The sequence below is a fragment of the Polypterus senegalus genome, chromosome 7 (assembly GCF_016835505.1).
Source record: "Polypterus senegalus isolate Bchr_013 chromosome 7, ASM1683550v1, whole genome shotgun sequence".
Taxonomy (NCBI): Eukaryota; Metazoa; Chordata; class Cladistia; order Polypteriformes; family Polypteridae; genus Polypterus; species Polypterus senegalus.
Genome location: NC_053160.1, coordinates 181,818,878 through 181,838,977, shown reverse-complemented (window position 1 = coordinate 181,838,977; position 20,100 = coordinate 181,818,878). Strand labels below are relative to the sequence as shown.

Genomic DNA, 20,100 nt, shown 5'->3' with positions numbered 1-20,100 from the left:
GTAATTAATAGCACATGTTTTGTTCAGACCAAGTACAGGAAAAAAATTACGGAATCACTCAATGATGAGGAAAAAATTATGGAATCAGTGACCCAAAAAATTACAATTAGTTGCACCTCCTCTGGCTTTTATGTTGGCTTGAACTCTTTGAAACATGAACTTCAACTAATGAAAAACAATATTCTTCATCAATCAGGCCCCAGATTTCTTGTAAAGCAGTTGACAGATCAGTTTTGCAGGATTCTCAATCGGATTGAGATCTGGACTGTTTGTTGGCCTTGTCATTGAGTTGATATGCATTTCCTGAAGAAATGTTTAGCTCTCTTAGCTCTGTGGCAAGGTGTATTATCATCCTGAACAAAGACGTTGCCATCAACAAAGTAACGTTCGATTGATGGAATGAGAAAAGTATCCAAAATTTGAATGTACACCTGTGCAATTACTGTAGAGGTAGTTACTGCCATCTCCCCTGAGTCTTTACCTGATATGCAACCCCATCTCAGCAGTGAGTGTGAAATTTGCTTTTTTTCTTCAGACAGTCCTCTTTATATACAGTCATATGAAAAAGTTTGGGAACCCCTCTTAATTCTTTGGATTTTTGTTTCTCATTGGCTGAGCATTCAAAGTATCAACTTCCTGTTAATATACGACATGCCTTATGGAAACAGTAGTATTTCAACAGTGACAATACGTTTATTGGATTAACAGAAAATATGCAATATGCATCATAACAAAATTAGACATGTACATAAATGTGGGCACCCAACAGAGATATGACACCAATACTTAGTTGAGCCTCCTTTTGCTCCTTTGAGCCTCTAGACGCTGTCCTCCTATAGCCTTTGATGATTGTCTGGATTCTGGATGGAGGTATTTCTGACCATTCTTCATACAAAATCTCTCCAGTTCAATTAGATGGCTGAGTTAGCATGGACAGCCTGCTTCAAATCATCCCATAGATTTTCGATGATGAAATTCAAGTCAGGGGACTGTGACGGCCATTCCAGAACATTGTACTTCTCCCTCTGCATGATTGCCTTTGTAGATTTCCAACTGTGTTTTGGGTCATTGTCTTGTTGGAATATCCAACCCCTGCGTAAGTTCAACTTTGTGACTGATGCTTGAACATTATCTTGAAGAATTTGTTGATATTGGGTTGAATTCATCCGACCCTCAACTTTAACAAGGGCCCCAGTCCCTCAACTAGCCACACAGCCCCACAGCATGATGGAACCTCCACCAAATTTGACAGGAGGTAGCAGGTGTTTTCCTTGGAATGCAATGTTCTTCTTCCGCCATGCAAAGTGCTTTTTGTTTTGACCAAATAACTCAATTCTTGTCTCGTCAGTCCAAAGCACTTTGTTTCAAAATTAATCTGGCTTGTCTAAATGAGCATTTGATACAACAAGCGACTCTGTTTGTGGCGTGAGTGCAGAAAGGGCTTCTTTCTCATCACCCTGCCATACTGATGTTCTTTGTGTAAATTGCTCTGAATTGTAGAACGATGTACAGATACACCATCTGCAGCGAGATGTTCTTGCAGGTCTTTGGAGGTGATCTGTGGGTTGTCTGTCACCATTCTCACAATCCTGCCTCTGCATATGCCACTCCTGTATTTTTCTTGGCCTGCCAGACCTGCTGGGTTGGTTTAACAGCAACTGTGCCTGTGGCCTTCCATTTCCTGATTCCATTCCTTACAGTTGAAACTGACAGTTTAAATCTCTGAGATAGCTTTTTGTAGCCTTCCCCTAAGCCATGAGACTGAACAATCTTTGTTTTCAGATCTTTTGAGAGTTGCTTTGAGGAACCCATGCTGTCTGTCACTCTTCAGAGGAGAGTCAAAGGGAAGGGAGCACAACTTGCAATTGACCACCTTAAATACCTTTTACCACTCATGATTGGACACACCTGTCTATGAAATTCAAGGCTTAATGAGCTAATCCAACCAATTTGGTGTTGCAAGTAATCAGTATTGATGAAGACTGCGCTCCTTCATGTGTGTCTCTTTGGAGAATCCTTGGGTGCCGCTGGTGTGACTTTGTGTTGCTCTTGGAGTCCACAAGGAGGTACATTACCTGCATTGTGAGGGAGCATCAGTTACGGGACTACGGCCATGTGGCACGATTCCCAGAGGCTGATCTGGTTAACAGAATCTTTCTTGTTGAGGACCCGAGTGGCTGGACCAGGCTCAAGGGGGTGCCCACGTTACACCTGGCTGCGCCAGATAGAGGGTCATTTCCAGAGGGTGGGACTGGACTGTGTGTGTGTCTGGTGGTGGATTGCCAACCAGGATCCCAAGCTGTTTTGTTGTGTGGTGGATGCTCCCCAACCTGACCTGGCCTCCCCTTGAATGACACCAAATAAAAGTTCCAGCATCACCTTGGCCTGTCTCTGAGTCCTATCTTGTAAAGCTTAATGAGGGAGTTGAGCCCATTCCTCCATACAGAATGACTACTCATCCTTCCACACTCTCCCCTTCAGGTCAGGGGAGTGGGATGGCCATTGAAAAATTTTTTTGATATGTGTTAATTAATTGTCCTTTCGCATTACGGGGAGTGCAGGGTCAACCATTGTATAGCACCCTAGAGCAGTTTTTCAGGTCGAGGGCCTTGCTCAGGAGCCCAACAGAGTAGGATCCCTTCTGGCAGTAACATGATACTTTGAATTTTGTTATCACTTTTGTGTTGATTTTGAGGTATTCACTTTGGGTTTTTGATTCTTCTGGAAGATTTCAGTTTTGGCCTAATTTACTTTTCCTGGCAGAGGAGCTTGGGTTTTGATTCAACATCTGCTGATACTTGAAGTAGTTCATAGTAATCCTGCAGCTTTACTAAAGCACTTTAGGTCTTTGACAGAAAAACGGCCTCTCAATATCAAAGATCCACCGCCAAACTTCACAATGGGGATGAGGTACGTTTTCTTTTGCGTTCTTCTATGCCAAACCCTCCTCTGGTGTGCGTTTGTTCTCTTTTTGGCATCTGACTTTAGACGTCAGCCCTTTTGAAAATTTCAGTAACATTTGTCAAACTGTAGGCTCTTATGTTTGGGGTCTCTGAGGAGAGCAGAGGCTTCTTTCTGGTGATTCTCCCAAACAACATGTCACTGTTTGATATCTCATTGGGGATTTGGAGACTTTCTAACCCCAAGACCTAATGAACGTCTACAATTCTCCACCTGTGATCTTCTTTGGCCACTGAAATCCTCCTCCTCCTCCTCCACACAGTGCATGGGGTCAGTATGAACACACATCCTCTTCCAGGCCGATTCCTAACATCTCCTGTTGCTTTAAACTTATTCATTGTTACTCACCTTTGCAAACTGACATTTACTAACTGAACCTCCAAGTGACATCCCCATGTTTTCCATTATTTTGTCCCTGTACAGTCGTGGGCAAAAGTTCTGAGAATGACCCAAGTGTTGGTTTTCTCAAAGTTTGCTGCTTCAGTGTTTTTAGATCTTTTTCTCTGATGTTACTATGGTATACTGAAGTAGAATTACAAGCATTTCAGAAGTTTCAAAGGCTTTTATTCACAATGACATGAAGTTTATGTGCAGAGTCCATATTTGCAGTGCTGGCTCTTCTTTCTTTTTCAAGATCTCTGCCGTTTCAGCCTGTCAGGCTGGCAATGAACTTGTGGGCCAAATCCTGACTGATGGCAGCCCATTCTTGTATCATCAATACTTGGAGTTTGTCAGAATTGGTGGGTTTTTGTTTGAGAATTGACCACACATTCTCATTGGGATTATGAAGGTCTTGGAAGTTTCCTGGCCATGGACCCCAAATGTCAATGTTTTGTTCCCTGAGCCACTTAGTTCTCACTTTTGCCTTATGGCCCGGTGCTCCATCATGTTGGTCACCAAACTGTTCTTGTAGTGTGGGGAGAAGTTACTCTCACAGGATGTTTTGGTGCCATTCTTTTTTCATGGCTGTGTTTTTAGGGTAAGTTGTGAGTGAACCTACTGTCTTGGCTGGCATGAATGGTCTTTACTGTTGGCGTTACACAGAACTGATGGTAGCGCCACTCAACTTTTCTTTTTTCCGGATGCCCCAAACAATCAGAAATAGGGGATTCATCAGAGACATCCACTTAACAGTGTCATCTCCAGACAGAGGAGTAGCTTCAGTGACAGACTTTTGTCACCGTCCTGCTCCACTGACAGACTGAGGAGATCGTTCCTCCCCCACACTATGCGACTCTTCAATTCCACCCGGGGGAGTAAATGCGAACATTAATTTTATTTTAATTCTTTTCATTTTTATTACTATTTAATTTAATATTGTTTCTTTGTATCAGTATACTGCTGCTGGATTATGTGAATTTCCCCTTGGGAGTAATAAAGTATCTATCTATCTATCTATCTATCTATCTATCTATCTATCTATCTATCTATCTATCTATCTATCTATCTATCTATCTATCTACAATGACTTTCCCCCACCAGTCCTCAGCACTTCAATCTCAGAAAATCAGTCTGTCCCTGATGTTTTTCTTGGCTTCTTTGCTGCCCTTCCTGACATCCACCAGGCCATCCTCCGAAGGTCTTCACCTCACTCGCACCTCCCTGCTGCCATTCCTGAGCAACCTCTACCCTAGTGGTACCCGCAGCTGAATCACCTTTAGGAGACGCTCCTGGCGCTTGCTGGACTTTCTTGGGTGATCTGAAGCCTTCTTCATCTCTCTAATGTAACTCAATCATCATGACAGAGTGACCTCCAGCCTTGTCCTCATTGACACTGTCACCTGTGTGAACGAGAGGATCACTGAAGTGACATCAGCAGGTCCTTTGGTGGCAGGGCTGACATGCAGTGGTGTTTTGGAATGAAGTTCATTTTCATGGCAAAGAGGGACTTTGTAATTCATTGCAATTCATCTGATCGCTCTTCAGAACGTTCTGGAGTAAACGCAAAGGGCCATCATAAAAATTGAGGCAGCAAACTTTGTGAAAATTCATATTTGTGTCATTCTCAATACTTTTGGCCACAACTGTACACTAAAACCAGTTCAGTGTCATGGGGCAGGGGGTTGGTGCCAATTCTAATGCCATCAGCTTCCCTTTGCCGTTGCAGGGCACATATGCAGTCGTTCTGTGCCCAATTTAGAGTTCCTAGTTAACCTGCATGTCTTTGGGGGGGACACGAGAGGAAGCGGGGGGTTTTGGGGAAGAACGTGCAGACTACACACAGAAAGCTGGCCAAATCTGAGATCCTTGAGGCCGCAGCATTAAAAAAAAAAATACGCCACTGTGCCATTAGTGCAGTATACGAGTGTTAGTGTTGTTGGGATGAGACAGTTCTTCTCTTTAATTCTTTCTGCTCCATATAGCGCCTTGTGAATGTACAGCAGTATATTGCTTGAATTTGGGGCTAAGAATATTTCTTTACAGTTTCTAAGTAATTCCTGGGGGTCGCTCCACTGTTTTCTTTCTCTTGCGCCTCACCAGTTCTGTTTTTTTTTTTTTTGTAATAGTTGGCACCCACTCCAGTGTGGTTTGTTTTTCTTTTTTTTGGTGGATTGCGTGACTTTTTCTTCCTTCTGCCCTGATCAGCCTTCAAAGTCGTTTCCTCACCTATTTTTCACTAACACTTTAACTCTATTTTCCTTACACTTTGTATATTTTCATTGCATAAATGTAGTGAGGACTGCAGCATTTGAATATACTAAAAGAACAAAAAAAAAAAACCTCTTTGTTTTGAAGGTGATCCAAGAAAGCGTTAATTATTGTCATTTGGTAGCTGACATGAGGACGTCCAGCCTCCTTTTTTTTTGGTTCCCTTATTTTTTCCTGTATCGTGCTCTCTTTCAAAGGGCATTTATCTGCGGATAATTATATTTACCGGTGTATTGAAAATTCCGGGTCCTGAGGAAACGGAACAGAGTTAACTATCTTTTGATGGAAGGTTTTTGGCATACCCAGTGAAATTGTGTAAATATGCTGCTTTGGCTTAAAAATGTACTTGACAACAATCAAAACTTATTATTTATTTATTTTTTTTGTTTTTCAGGCATGTCCTTAGGTGGTTTGTGCTTCCACAGTCCACATGGCACAATTGGCATTTTGGAGATCCAGCGCTCTGTTCAGGATGGTGCAGGTGAGGAAGATGTGCACACTGGTCCTCTGGTGTTTGTTTGGCTTGTTGGATGGTAGTGGCTCAAGAATGATGCACTATTATAACGTTATGTCTCATTTTTATATATAAATTAGTTGTGTAAGCCCATACTGTAAAAAGCCTGGGGTCCTAGAAACTATTGAAATTTTCAGAAAAAAAATTGAAATGTAGAGTTGTCAGGTAATTGAAAGGAACTACTCTGGGCATCTCTCTCCTAGGAGTATTTGTTTTGCCGATGTGCTCACCTCACTTGTGTATTAACGGCTAAGCGAGTACCTCTTTCTTCTGAGGTTTCGTTTTGCCGATGTGCTCACCTCGCTTGTGTATCAGCGGCTAAGCAAGTGTCTCTTCTGAGGTTTCGCTTTGATGATGTGCTCACCTCACTTGTGTATTAGCGGCTAAGCGAGTATCTCTTTCTTCTGAGGTTTCGCTTTGATGATGTGCTCGCCTCGCTTGTGTATTAGCGGCTAAGCGAGTATCTCTTTCTTCTGAGGTTTCGCTTTGCCGATGTGCTCACCTCGCTTGTGTATTAGCGGCTAAGCGAGTGTCTCTTTCTTCTGAGGTTTGTTTTGCCGATGTGCTCACCTCGCTTGTGTATTAACAGCTAAGCGAGTGTCTCTTTCTTCGGAGGTTTTGTTTTGCCGATATGCTCGCCTTGTTTCTGAAATAGCGGCTAAGCAAGTGTCTCCTTCTTCTCAGGTTTCATTTTGCCGACGTGCTCTCATCGTTTGTGCATTAGCGGCTAAGCGACTGTCTTTCTTTGGAGTTTAGTTTTTCCGATGTGCTCACCTTACTTCTGAAATAGCGGCTAAGCAAGTGTCTCTTTCTTTGGAGGTTTTGTTTTGCCGATGTGCTGGCCTTGCTTGTGTATCTTTGGAAGTGGAGCCCTTACCCGGACTCCACCTCTCACTCCCAGGCTGGACAGACAGACAGACACTCACACTTCCACGCATAGACGTTTATATATAAGTTTCTCAAACCCATTTAAACCAGTGCAGGGGTGCAGAGTTGATGCCAGTCCGTCAGCAATCGATTCAAGGCAGAATCCATCCAGTAACGTAATGCCAGGGCATGCAGTATTAGTTCTACACAGACAAGGTTCAGTGCCAGTTAATGCATCATGGGCACCTTGTTCCGCTTAAGGCCATGTCACATTTGATGACTTTTCCAGCGATTTTCAGTTGTAGCCTTCATTTGCACTACTGGTCAAAATTTTTCAGTTTCTTATGGAAATGCACACAGTTTAATGTCTAAATGTTTTATGAAATCAAGACATGAAACAAATAAATAATGGGAAATAAAAAATTAGTCAAGGAGTCATTAAGTATAGAATGCTGCATTTAAATTTTTGATTCATCAGAGTAGCCTGGGCCTTTTGCTGATCTAACAGCCAAACTGTGGTAACCCTGTTGATTCACAATGCCAGTCACTCTGTGCAAGTCACCAACTGTGCCTCCCCGAAAATGAACATCTGCAATGTGCAGTTCAATCACGTCTGAATGGTTTGATTTGTAATTTTAAACTCTGTGTATCTATAGGGTGGTCCAGATCTAATTATGCAATTTTCATTACGCTATAATTTATTAAGTTTATTACGCAGAAAATCACTCGAAAAATCCCGGACCATCGAGATGTGTGTGAACTGATGACATGAAGAATCGTCTTCGCTCTGAACTGGAATCGTCCCCGCATACATCAAAGTCATCCAGACGATCTGGATCTGCATAATTAGATCCGGACCACCCTGTACTGTATATACACTACCGCTCCAATGTTTTAGAACATCTCAGTTTTTTCAGTTTTTATGGAAATGCACTCGGTTTAATGTCTCATTCTGACTAACCTTGGAGGTGTGTTTTGGGTCACTGTCTTGCTGTAGAATGAACCCCTGACTTACCAGACGCAGACCAGAAGGTATTGTGAGGTGCTGCAGAATGCTGTGGTAACCCTTGTGATTCAGAATGCCTGTCACTCTGTGCCAGTCACCAACTGTACCTCCAGTAAAAGATCCCTCACACTTCCTCCTCCATGTTTGACAGTTTGTGTCACGCAATGAGAAACCATCAATATCACCAACTCGACTGCTTATAAACACCCTGCGTGATGAGCTGTAGATTTAAAATTCTGATTCATCAGTCCATAGGACTTTCTTGCAGTCTGCAGTAGTCCACAGCCGGTATTTCAAGGCTGTGTTTTGTCCTTTAAGGAATAGCCTTCTTCCTGCCACTCGTCGTATCAAACCTGCAGCACAAAGTCTCCTCTTCACAGCACAAACTGACATTTGTTTTTGTTGACCCGCACTGTTAAGCTGTTGTGCTCCTGAGGCGCCTGTGATCACGTAAGCTCATGACCCTCAGAAACTCCTCTTCTTATTGGCTTGTGATGTTGCCTCTGCCAGATCTCCTCCTATCAGAGTTTCTTCCAGTTTCCAGTTCCCTTTAGACTGTGTAGGACACCACTGGACTCAACGACACTTTGATTTTTTTTTTGCGAAATTCTCTAAATGAAAGGCCAACAAAGCTAAGGGTAATAATGCTCTGTCTCATTTCATTTGTTAATTGCCGTTTATTTGCCATTATACAGTATAATATTATCCAAGTAGTACATCAGAGGGTGTAGTGACACAGTCTGTTACAACTCTGCTTTAAGACACATAGAGGGGTTTTTGAGTAATCAGCAGAAATTGGGACACCTGTGCCAATTGTGTGTTTCAACTTGCAAGACTTCATTTACTTTAATTGCTGCAGAACATCTGTAGACTTTCTTCCAGTCTGCAGTAGTCCACAGCCGGTATTTAAAGGCCCTGTTCTGTCCTTTAAGGAATGTCCTTCTTCCTGCCACTCGTCCTGTCAAACCTGCAGCACAAAATCTCCTCTTCACAGTACAAACTGACATTTGCTTTTGTCGACCTGCACTGTTAAGCTCTTGTGCTGTGAGGCGCAGGTGATCATGCAAGCTGGTGACCCTCAGAAATTTGTCTTCTGATTGGCTTGAGACTTTGGGTCTGCCAGATCTCCACCTATCAGAGTTTCTTCCAGTTTCTGATTGCCTTTGTATTGCACAGGACACTACTGGACTCACTGACACTTGGATTTGGTTTGCAACTTATGTAAATGAAAGGCCTACACTTCTGAGAGTAATAATGATCTGTCTCATTTCATTTATTAATTGCCATTTTCTTGCTTTTATACAGTACTAGAAAAATACCTGCGCTTCGCAGCGGAGAAGTAGTGTGTTAAAGAAGTTATGAAAAAGAAAAGGAAACATTTTAAAAATAACGTAACATGATTGTCAATGTAATTGTTATGTCACTGTTATGAGTGTTGTTGTCCATATATATATATATACACACACATAAACATATATACATATAAACATATCTACACATACACATATCTATATACATATATATACACATATCAACATATATACACACATACATACACATACATATATATACAGTGGGTACGGAATGTATTCAGACCCCCTTCAATTTAATCTTTTAATTTAAGTTCTATCTTGGTCTTATCAGACCAGAGAATCTTATTTCTCACCATCTCAGAGTCCTTCAAGTGTCTTTTAGCAAACTCCAAGATAGAACTTTTTGGCCTTAATTCTAAGCGGTATGTGTGGAGACAACCAGGCACTGTTCATCACTTGTCCAATACAGTCCCCACAGTGAAGCATGGCGGTGGCAGCATCATGCTGTGGGGGTTTTTTTTCAGCTGCAGGGACAGGACGACTGGTTGCAATCGAGGGAAAGATGAATGCAGTCAAGTACAGGGATATCCTGGACAAAAACCTTCTCCAGAGTGCCAAGGACCTCAGACTGGGCCAAAGGTTTACCTTCCAACAAGACAATGACCCTAAGCACACAGCTAAAATAACAAAGGAGTGGCTTCACAACAACTCTGTGACTATTCTTGAATGGCCCAACCAGAGCCCTGACTTAAACCCAATTGAGCATCTCTGGAGAGACCTAAAAATGGCTGTCCACCAACGTTTACCATCCAACCTGACAGAACTGGAGAGGATCTGCAAGGAGGAATGGCAGAGGATCCCCAAATCCAGGTGTGAAAAACTTGTTGCCTCTTTCCTAAGAAGACTCATGGCTGTATTAGCTCAAAAGGGGGCTTCTACTAAATACTGAGCAAAGGGTCTGAATACTTAGGACCATGTGATATTTCAGTTTTTCTTTTTTAATAAATCTGCAACAATTTCAAAAATTCATTTTTTTTGTCTGTCAATATGGGGTGCTGTGTGTACATTAATGAGGGAAAAAATTAATTTAAATGATTTTAGCAAATGGCTGCAATAAAACAAAGAGTGAAAAATTGAAGGGGGCCTGAATACTTTCCGTACCCACTGTATATACACATACATACATACACACACATATATATACTGTAAAAGACGGAGAAGGACACAACATAAAGGTTTGGGGTTTTCCGGCCCCGTATATTGTAGATGCTCCACAATAAAAAAAGAAAATGCAGGTCAAAAATATAAACTAAACAGTTCATATGCGCGACGCCGAAACATGGCGTCGGCCATTTTATGAGGGAAGAACCGGAAGTGGAGGAATGCTGGGAAGGAACCGTGAGGGAGGCTGGGATCGATGACGTCAGGACAAGATGGCGGAGGAAGGGCGAAGTAACCCGCACTGTGGGCAAAGCCACATATATACATATATATATATATATATACATATATATATATATATATATATATATATATATATATATATATATATATATATATATATATATATATATATATATATATATATATATATATATATATATATATATATATATATATATATATATATATATATATATATATATATATATATATATATATATATATATATATGCTATATATATATACTAGCAAAATACCCGCGTTTCGCAGCAGCGAAGTACTGCCTTAAAATTTTTATTAAGAAGAAAATTAAACCTTTTTAAACTGAGGGAAAATATCCCAATAATTATTTGTTAAGGATCTCTTTGTATACCACATTGTGAGTTCGGCCCTCGGTTGTAATATGACCAAGCTGTGCGCTGAGCTTACTCTTGAGCATGCAACGTACAGTTGGCCATGTGAACAGTAATCTTGTTTCAAATCTCCAATCTGCTGTCATAATCGGTTTGTGTTTCATGGTTTGTTTCAATTACGACAGTATTTGCAGGACTTGTTGTGTTGAAGTGACATTCGGCATCTGTCAAGCGTTGTAAGTATACAACCAGTTTCATCGATAACTTCACATCCAGCTTTTGAGAGTTTAAACATTCATAAACATCAAAGTGTCCACTACTGAAATCGTCACCTGTGAATCTAAGATGTTTAAGAGGCATTGGCGGTTGTCCAAAGGTGTAAAATATTTGGCCATTTCAGTACACTTGAAAGCAACAACCGAACAATTCAGCGGCAGCCATCAACTCACATGCAGATGCATAGGTGAAGGGCTTAAGCATTTCACTCTTCTAGTGCTCCTGTGTAGTATAATTATCTCCTATACCGTCATCAGTCCACACCTTGAACCTGTCCCAGTCATTCAATACATAAGACACAATGGATATCAAGAGTGAGCCTGATATGGCCGTGCAATATGTAACAAACAGAATGGAAAAGGTAGGTGCCATCTCCGGGCATGGAAACCACTCAGTTAGTGACAGTTCTTTGATCGATGGTGATCACCTTGATAGACATGTTAATGGGGGTACGGTTGGAATGATAAAGATAATGGGTACCTGAACAATGTAAAGTAAGTCTAAAATACCTACACAATAAATATAATCACAATAAACGAACAATAAAACAGCGGAGAAGCCGTGGATTAAATAAAAAGGCTGTAGTTATCAGCAGGGAGACGTGAATCCTGTGGCGAAGCAAGGAAGGGAATGTAGAGACTGGAGTGACGGACGGCCTTATATAGGCAGGCTGCCAACAACGTGGGAGGTGTTGGGATGGGGGACCCAACGCCACCTCACACGATGACCGAGCTGCAGGCTATGGACGTATATATGTACGTAAGTAGGATTCAGTTAGCGTTGGGAACCCGGTACCCATAAGTAACCAAGACCATTGAAAAGTTCAATATGGCGGCCGACAGTGGCATCATACCACCGAAATAAGTACCAAATTTCAGCCTTCTACCTACACGGGAAGTTGGAAAATTAGTGACGTTGGAAAGTTCAATATGGCGGCTGACAGTGGCGTCATACCACCGAAATAAGTACGTACATTGGTTTCGGTTAGCGCAGGGAAGCCGTCTACCAAATTTCGTGAAGATGGGGCCATGAATTAGAAAGTTCAACATGGCAGACGTTGTTGACCGTTATGACCGTTACATGTAGAATTTCTAAATGAAACCTGCTTAACTTTTGTAAGTAAGCTGTAAGGAATGAGCCTGCCAAATTTCAGCCTTCTACCTACACGGGAAGTTGGAAAATTAGTGACATTGGAAAGTTCAATATGGCGGCCGACAGTGGCGTCATACCATCGAAATAAGTACGCACATCGGTTTCAGTTAGAGCAGGGAAGCCGCCTACCAAATTTCGTGAAGATGGGACCATAAATAAGAAAGTTCAACATGGTGGACGTTGTCGACCGTTATCGACCGTTATGACTGCTACGTGTAGAATTTCGAAATGAAACCTGCTTAACTTTTATAAGTAAGCTGTAAGGAATAAGCCTGCCAAATTTCAGCCTTCTACCTACACGGGAAGTTGGAGAATTAGTGATGAGTCAGTGAGTCGTTTTTTGAACAGGTTTAAAGCATGGAAGTGATCACTCGTACTGCGTTCAGTCAGTTCACGTGAGCTGCTCTCTTGTGTGATGTTGCGATGTCCATGGCTTTATTTAATGTTAGCTAAGACCCGGCACTTAAAAGTTTCTGGCTGCACTCCGGTTGTAATATGACGAAGCTGCGCGAGCTTACTTTTGAGAATGCAACGTATTTTTGTCCAGGAGAAAAGCAATCTTGCCTGAAACCAATGGCATCGTTTTGTAGGGTCTGTCCCTGAGACTTATTACTTGTCATCGCAGCATAGCCTTACTGGAAATTGGAGGCATCTGAATTGAAATGGGAGATCAGAGGGTATAAAGGGGATGCAAGGAATACATTGAGTGTGGAGAAACTCTAGATACAGCGTGTGTATTAACTTGTGTATTTTTCTGTGAGTATTTGGTGGCAGCATGACGAAGTTGCTTCCGCAAGACCGCGTTAGCTGTGGAGCTCAACTCGGAGCATATTCTTTTCCTACCTTATTAATTGTGTAATTCGTTTTTTGAACAGGTTTGATGCATGGAAGTGATCACTCGTACTGCGTTCAGTCAGTTCACGTGAGCTGCTCTCTTGTGTGATGTTGCGATGTCCACGGCTTTATTTAATGTTAGCTAAGACCTGGCACTTAAAGTTTCTCGCTACAGAAATTTTAACTCCGTTACAAAGTGATCCAAAGTCTCGTTTATACCTCGTGTCTTCTCATTAAACTTGTATCTCACGGAAAAAGTATTCAGCGCTTTTCTTCAGCGCTCTTTGGGAGCTCTTCCTTCTTTTCTACGTACTGCGGTCACAGTCAGTTCACGTGATTACGTGGGAGGCATGATGATGTTACACGCAGCTCCGCCTCCCATGGCCATCGAGCTAACGTCCATTACAGTATATGGAGAAAAATAGGTTCCAGTTATGACCATTACGCGTAGAATTTCGAAATGAAACCTGCCCAACTTTTTGTAAGTAAGCTGTAAGTAATGAGCCTGCCAAATTTCAGCCTTCTACCTACACGGGAAGTTGGAGAATTAGTGATGAGTGAGTCAGTGAGGGCTTTGCCTTTTATTTGTATAGATAATGTCCAAGTTGTACTTCAGTGGGTGTAATAACACAGTCAGTTCCAACTCTGCTTTAAGTCACACAGAGGGGTTTTTAAGTAATCAACACAAGTTGGGACACCTGTGCAAACTGTTCACTTCATCTTGCAAGGCTTCATTTACTCTTCATTTATATCTGTAAACTGTCACCTATTAGTTATTCCCTGAAGAAGGCCCATTTGTAATATTGTAAAATTTCCTTTTTTTTCAGATTTTCGCTAACCTAAACTTTAAATTTTAACCCTCTGGCAGTTTATTGCTTACCTTTTCACCATTTTAGGTCATTCATTGCATTTCGTCTGATTACATCTGAAGAAAAACTTGAAAAACTGAGGTGTTTCCAAAACATTTGGGCAGCAGTGTTCTTAATCTTAGCCAGTCGGCACTGCGCTCTTATGAAACCAGTCGTCTAATGTCACATACCCAACGACTCCCTCTAGCTCGTCCGCTGTTCGACCTGAGAAGAATCAAACTGGAGTGTGTGTTAAGAGACGGTGTTTCCAGGGATTGTTGTGAGAGATAAGAAAAAGGCCACTAGATAATAATGTGAGATGAGAATCGTAGTTAGCGCCAGGCCAGGCGCCGAAACCAGAAGATCAAAAGGACACCTGAGCGAGCACAGCAACGTGGCAAACCAAACATCAAAGTCAGAGAGATCAAAAACTGAAACCAAGCAAACACATGGACTACGTGAATATCAAAACATCTAACGTTTAAGATTGTTGAAGTTTATCAAACCGTGGGACATCAAAACACATAACTGCCACCATATTTATAACATACAGTAACTACCGCTTACAAATGCGTCGATTGAAACGCTGAAAGAACGGAACAAAATGAAAATGAACTTTGTGAAAACAACCCAAAATGGTTAGAAACCTCCATAAATCAGTTTCACCCACATGTACGAAGGTAAATCAAAAAATAAAGGCAATTTGAAAACAGATCAAGGCTGACACAATACAACATGTTCGCAAAGGCTTATGGGTACATTTTCTTACTCTCACCAACTATGGGAAATCCTAGTAGGTCACAGCTTTCAAGTTTTCAGCAGATTGAGAAAGTGATGTCGCCCTCCTAATTAGCGATCTCTAGATTTCATTTTTCCTAAGCTTCATGTACATAATTTTGTTTTCTTCATGAATCAACAACACCTGCCATTTAAATTACTCAGTCGCAGCATTTGAATCATGATTGAAATCCAACGTTTTCATTGGTAGGCGGTCTTTCCTCATTGATCAGTGGAGTTGCTAGCTGTTCGTCTTGCAGTATGTAAAAAGACAGTGCACATACTCGCTTCTTCTGTCATGCTATGACTGGAATGAAGATATATTTGGCCATCACCACTACATTATAACATCAGGAAAGACCGAGTAACTCCAAAAAGTTAAAAAAACGTAACTTTGAAAAAAATGGCAGTTGCTTGGTTTTTTAATTGCATGTGAGTATTTGGCAGACACCTTTATCCAAGGTGACTTAGAACATTTATGATACAATTGGTTCCATTTCTTTTGGCAGGTCACATGACTTGCTCAGAGTTGCACACTGGTGTCAGTAGTGGGATTTGAACCCATAATCTCACTGATTTAAATCCAAGGCCTTAACCACTACACCATAGTGCCTGCACAGATTAGTTGCTGTATATACTCATGTTTAAATTCTTCCGCAGATAAGTTGGGACTTGATTTTACCGTATAATTTCTGATGTTTTATAATGTCGGTCACATAAGTCGAATGCGGAAAACTCATGCTATTGGTCCAAGAGATTACGATATGCTAACGCCCACCTGAGAAATGAACCACGGAGCACATGGCCTTTTTGTTCTACGTATTGTGCCTACATGACTACATAGTAATACCCGAACTATTCTGAAGTGACATTTGCACTGATTTTTGTTTTTTGTATCTCACATCCTCATACACCTTTATTGTAGGAGCATCCCATATCTACAATGGAGTGTTCAATCAGAAGAAAATATGAAGCTGGTTTTAAATTAAAAGTTGTTGAAGTGGCAAAAGAAATTGGTAAATGCACTGCTGCAACAAAAGTCGATGCGTCTGAGAAACTGATGTGAGACTGGAGGAGGCAAGAAGATGGAAAAAAAATGTAAGTGACGCATTTTTCAACGGGAATATAAGTCTGGGTCTGATTTTGTGATCGATTTTTCGACTTATACAAGAGTATATATGGTAGTTTAAAGAGTTTAGGTAGTTTAAAGGTAGTTTAACCTGCTCACAGTGCAGTGTTCTGGCCATTAGTCAAATTAAAGCCAACGTCAAACAAACATGGACGCCCAGCTGCACAATTGCAGCATTTGTTGAACAGCACTCTGTCGTGAGATTTCTTTGGGCTGAGGGAGTGAAGCCTGGTGACGTTAGCTCATTATGGATGTGAAAGCAGCAGGACTCAGCAAAAGTTTATAAATGGGTACAAAGCGGGAAGAACAAGTGTAACCGATGGAGCTTCATATGGTTGACCATTGAAATTATGCACACAGGCTCACATCGACATTTCGAAAGCCTTCATTAGTGAAGACCAACAGATTATGTTGTCTGCTGTTGTTGCACGTTGGGATATCAGCTGTGGATCTGCACACGCCATAGCATTTGATGACTTGGGGTATCGTAACATTTGTGCATGATGCGTACCGTAACAGCAGACGGATCTGCACAAGTCAACATTCGTAGGATCGGATGGGATTTTGACTGTGATTGGGATGTTGAGTGCTGGTCAAATCCGGCAACACTTCTCTGTGATAGTCTTTGTGGTGTGTTGAGCTGCTTACGTCTACTTCACGAGAGGCCCACAAAATCAACCAGCTGGTTACTAAGGCAGGCTCAGTTGTGGGATGCCCTCTGGTCCTGCTGGAGGTTGTAGTGAAGGAGAGAATGAAGACACAACTGAGTGCCATTATTACTAAAGCTGAACATCCTTTCTATGGCAAACCAGCAGTAAGGACTTTTAAGGGGGCTTCTGTCTTCGTGTTGCAAAGAGTTAACTTCAATGGCCGATATTCTCAATTGCGCTCCATGAGAACCCTCAGTGCCAGAATGTGGTCGATGGTAGACTTCTTAGGCCTAAAACCAGACTGCTCCGTCACACGTCCTCTCTATGGCAAACCAGCAGTGAGGACTTTTAAGGGGGCTTCTGTCTTCATGTTACAAAGAGTTAACCGCAGTGGCTTCTTTCTTGTTTGTTTTGCCCAAGGCTTAGGGCTCATTGTGAGACCTCAGGATAAGCGCCGGCTCCTCAAGGCTGACAATGTGTTTACATTCAGCTTTATTTGTGTTACTGCGTGAACGAGAGCCAATGGAAACAGCGAATTGTAATCTGGCGGCCCACTGGTCACAGGAGTTTCCTGCTTGATGTGTGTGCGCTCCATACGTATGCCCATTAAGACCACATTCGTTTTTCTTTTATTTTTAGCAGCATAATAGTGATATCAAACTTCTTTCCAGCAATTTTAAATCATAGGAAATACAGATAAGGGCTATGGCACCGGAGCTGTAAAGGAACCTGAATGCATATCCTCATATTTTTACAGCCGAGGTCACTTGTGGTGACAAAACACAGCTGCGATTTTTATCGGGAGGCCCAAACCTGCAGCTGGGCAACGGTGGGTGGGCGCGAGAGAAAGAAAGGGACAGAGAAGGTCAGGGAACTTGTTCCTTGTGTTTACTCTGATTCAATGAGGCCTGCGATGAAAACACGTTAGAAAAATTAGGCAGGACATAACACTGAGGTGCAGTCAAGGACTGACTGTGCTGGTTCAGTAGCTAGGTTCTGGAACCTTCTCAATACTAGTTCACAGTTTTGGGGGCCAAAGGCTATCCCACCAGGATTAAGATATTTTGATCTTCTGTTTACTTAGGGAATAACAGAAGTGAAAGGCAAACTTTATGAGAGCGAGTGACCAATTATGGGTCACATGTGAATGTGACACTCAAATTATAGGGTGACCAGATTTTCAAAGTCCCAATATGGGAGGACACTTGTGTAGCAGGTTCCTCATTCGTTCATCATCATCATCATCATCAGAGAGGGATCGTGGTGTGGAAATAAAAATTAAAAAAAAAACTTCCACAGATGAACGCATAGGACTCCACACAGCACCTAAAGTGGAAACAAACTAATGGCAGTGACGCCTGTTTTTGTCTTCTTCTTGGTTGTCCTCATAATGCTTTTCAAATCTAACACAAGTTCTTAACTAAGCTCTCCTTTATGTTCCTGGAAATGCAAGAGGTGACATGGAGTCTACCTTAGGTTTGACACGTAAAGCTTCACGTACTTGTGTTGGGGGAATTGTCTGCCATTCTTCTCTGCAGATCCTCTCAAGATTTGTCAGGTTGGACAGGGAGACCAACAGTGGTTGGCAACTATCAGGTCTCTTCAGAGATGTTCAAATTGCTGCTTGGACTGGGCCACTCAAGAACATTCTGAGAATTGTCCCTAAGCTATTCCTGTGTTGTCTGTGCTTTGTGGTTTGGGACATTATCCTGTGGGAAGGTGAACCTTTGGAACTACTAAATACACAGATTATAAATTTTGTGACTGTGGATGATTAAGCCGATTATTTGAGCAATATATGGATATTGAAAGGTGGGTAAAGATACCAGAGCCTAAATTATTAGAGGAAGTCGTTCAAGAAATGCTTGCTATGACATGGTGAGTACAGATGTGCATAACCATAGACATACATAATAAAGTGACTCATTTTATGAATAAGAATAAATCACTTTAGATGTAGTACAATGCAGACCTCAAAAAGAAGCTTTGTTGAACCTCAGCCTGCTCAATACGATGAATTAAACTCCTTTTCTAAAATATACTGCTCAAAAAAATGAAAAGAACCCTTTTGAATCCGTGTCAGTCAATGAAACTTGTGGGCTATTGATCTGTTCAGTGAAGTAGCAGAGGGGCTTGTTCATCAGTTTCAGCTGCTTTGGTGCACTAGAGGGGCAACAATGAGATGACCCCCAAAACAGGAATGAATGGTTTAGCAGGTGGAGGGAGGCCACTGACATTTTTCCCTCCTCATCTGTTTCTTCACTCGTTTTGCATTTGGCTACGCTCAGTGTCACTACTGGTAGCATGAGGCCATACTTGGACCCTACAGAGGTGGCATAGGTAGTCCAACTTCTCCAGGATGGTACATCAATACATGCCTCCCATTGCCAGAAGGTTTGCTCTGTCTCCCAGCACAGTCTCAAGGGTATGGAGGAGATTCCAGGAAGCAGGCAGTTACTCTAGGAGGGCTGGACAGGGCCCCTCGTAGAAGGTCCTTAACCCATCAGCAGGCATGACTGGTATCTGCTCCTTTGGGCAAGGAGGAATAGGATGAGCACTGCCAGAGCCTACAAAATGACCTCCAGCACGTAGGCAGGCCACTGGTGTGAATGTCTCTGACCAAACAATCAGAAACAGACTGCATGAGGGTTGCATGAGGGCCTGACATCCTCTAGTGGGCACCATGGAGCTCGATTGGCATTTGCCATAGAATACCAGAATTGGCAGGTTCACCAGTGGCGCCCTGTGCTTTTTACAGAGGAGAGCAGGTTCATCCTGAGCACATGTGACAGACGTGAAAGGGTCTGGAGAAGCCGTGGAGAACATTATGCTGCCTGTGACATCGTTCAGCATGACCGGTTTGCAGGTGAGTCAGTGACCCATTGTCAGATCCTATGCTGGTGCAGTGGCTCCTGGGTTCCTCCTGGTGCAGACAATGCCCGGCCTCATGTGGCGAGAGTATACAGGCAGTTCCTGGAGGATGAAGGTGTTGATACCACTGACTAGCCCCCATGCTCTGCTCGCCTGACCTCAATACAATAGAACACCTCTGGGTGGGACATTATGTTTGGGTCCACCCAATGCTACCATGTTACACCTCAGATTGTTGAGGAGCTCAGTGATGCCCTGGTCCAGATCTGGGAGGAGATCCCCCAGGACACCATCCGTCATCTCATTAGGACGTGTATACAAGCACTTGGTGGAGGGCATACAAACTACTGACTACGATTAGAAGTTGCTGCAATGAAATTTCGGCACAATGGACTCGCCTGTCTGCCACATCATTTTTTCCCTTTGATTTTCAGGGTGTCTTTGAATTCAGCCCTCT

The 20,100-nt window shown here is 42.2% G+C and overlaps 1 protein-coding gene across 3 annotated transcripts in view; it reads left to right on the top strand.

The window, feature by feature from the left end:
- Nucleotides 1-20,100, top strand: part of dym (dymeclin) — a 462,962-nt gene that overhangs the window by 1,537 nt on the left and 441,325 nt on the right. For 2 of the 3 annotated variants that reach the window (XM_039759679.1, XM_039759677.1), the window contains exon 2: nt 6,005-6,091. The gene's annotated coding sequence lies outside the window, so the exon portion shown is untranslated. Of the gene's footprint in view, nt 1-6,004; nt 6,092-16,073; nt 16,092-20,100 lie in introns of those variants that run through there. The other variant, XM_039759678.1, reaches the window with a different exon arrangement.